This window comes from Mandrillus leucophaeus, unplaced genomic scaffold, assembly GCF_000951045.1.
Source record: "Mandrillus leucophaeus isolate KB7577 unplaced genomic scaffold, Mleu.le_1.0 Scaffold221, whole genome shotgun sequence".
NCBI classification, from domain to species: domain Eukaryota; kingdom Metazoa; phylum Chordata; class Mammalia; order Primates; family Cercopithecidae; genus Mandrillus; species Mandrillus leucophaeus.
In genome coordinates this window covers 3,742,647-3,744,983 of record NW_012102266.1, presented here as the reverse complement: position 1 = coordinate 3,744,983, position 2,337 = coordinate 3,742,647, and positions in this window count along the sequence as shown.

The following is a 2,337-nucleotide window of genomic DNA, read 5'->3' as shown; positions in this document are numbered from 1 at the left end:
AGTACAACTGCATCTTACTGTATGATGCTCATGCCACCCCCACCGCCCCCACATATGCTTGCACTCACACTCCTTTCTCGGCAACAACTTCCTTCAAAGTCCTCATACCTAGCCTGTGCTTTGTCTTGGATTTAGCTCTTTTGTTTTTCAGACTTGCTGGATATAACCATATGCTGACCTTCCATCCATTCAAAGCCCAGTTCAACTGCATTTTGTCCATGAAGTTTTCCCTCTCACATCTGTCATGTTGGAAATAATCCTCTCTTTTGCTGGGCTTCGGTAGTGTTTTCTATCACTATTCAGCCTGTATAAATCTTCTTAAGGACTGAGACTGTGCCTTAATCCTCTTGGTATTTCCCTTCACTTTTACCACAGTGCTTCACACAGAGCAGATCTGCAATGACCATTTCTTGAATAGCTGATGTGAAAGACAAAGCCAGCCCAGAAGCTGATGCTGGGATCCCCGTGGAGCTTTGCACCACCCCTGACTCTTAAGGTCCAATCCCCAACCTGTCCGCACAGGCATTTAAAGGGCTTTACATGCTTTGATGTAACATTTCATTTTGATGGTTTTTGGAAATGTTAGTTTTCCTCTTTCTTCATTTTATTAGTCATTAAATTCTAAATTATGAAATTGTGGGACCAAAATATAATGGGTTTATAGTCAATATTCCTTAGGTTCCCATGGAAAACCTGTAGGAAAGGAATATTCTTTTTTTTTTTTTTTTTTTTTTTTGAGACAGGGTTTCACTCTGTCAACCAGGCTGGAGTACAGGGCTGGAGTACAGTGATGCAATCTCAGCTCACTGCAATCTCCACCTCCCAGGCTCAAGTGATCCTCCTGCCTCAGCCTCCTGAGTAGCTGGAATTACAGGTGCACGCCACCACCACCCGGCTAATTTTTGTATTTTTTTAGTAAAGATGGGGTTTCACCATGTTAGGCACACTGGTCTCGAACTCCTGACCTCGAGGCCACCCACCTGGCCTCCCAAAGTGCCGGGATTACAGGCGTGAGCCACCATGCCCAGCCAGGAAAGGAATGTTCTATCTCTCTAACTCCATTTCTTTATTGGGTATGCTAGCAGCATTTTGCAATTGGATGGCCTAAGGACATGATTTTAAAGATAATGAATTAATCTTGATAAAATTTTAAATGTTAAGCACCATTATCTTATTCCTTTTTTTTTCTTTTTTTGAGACGGAGTCTTGCTGTCGCCAGACTGGAGTGCTGTGGTGCGATCTCAGCTCACTGCAACCTCCGACTCCCTGGTTCAAGCAATTCTCCTGCCTCAGCCTCCCGAATAGATGGGATTACAGGCATGCACCACCACGTCCAGCTAATTTTTGTATTTTCAGTAGACAAGGGGTTCCACCATGTTGGCCAGAATGGTCTTGGTCTCCTGACCTCATGATCTGCCTGCCTCAGCCTCCCAAAGTGCTGGGATTACAGATGTGAGCCACCCCGCCGAGCCTTTTTTTTTTTTTGGTCAGCCAGGCAGGAGTGCATTAGAGCAATCACAGCTCACTGCAGCTTTGACCTCCTGGGCTCAAACTGTCCTCCCACCTCAGTTTCCCAAATTGCTGGGACTGCAGACACACACCACAACACCTGGCTAATTTTTGTATTTTTTGTAAAGACATGTTTTTGCCATATTGCCCAGGCAGGTCTTGAATTCCTGAGCTCAAGCAATCCACATGCTTCAGTCTCTCAAAGTGCTGCGATTACAGCTGTGAGCCACCGTGCCCAGCCGTTATCTTCTTAACGAATGATTGCCGAGCAATACTTTATCTTCCAGGAAAATAACCATGGAAGAATGCATGGATGTCCCTTGTGTAACTTTGCCTCCATTGTTGCCAGGAGTTAACATTATGTTAACATCTCCATTATAGAGATGCATCTTCACCTATAATCCCAGCAATTTGGGAGGCTGAAGTGGAAGAATCTCTTGAGCCCAGAGTTCGAGACCATCCTGGGCAACATGGTGAAACCCCGTCTCTAACCAAAACCCAAACCGGAAAACAAAAACAAAAACAAAAAAAAAACACCCGCCCACACAAATTAACCTGGTGTGGTGGCATGCACCTGTACTTCCAGCTACTTGGGAGACTGAGGTAGGAAGATAGCTTGAGCCAAGAAGTTGGAGGCTGCAGTGAGCCATAATTGCACCACTGCACTCCAGCCTGGGTGACAGAGTAAGACACTGTTCCCCCAGACTCCTCCCAAAAAACAGATGAATCTTCATTGTAAATGATTTGTCAGTGTTAACAATGAACTCTGGACTTCTTAGCTATTTTTACTAGCTTAGCCATTTTACTTGGCCATTTTAACTAGGAGAA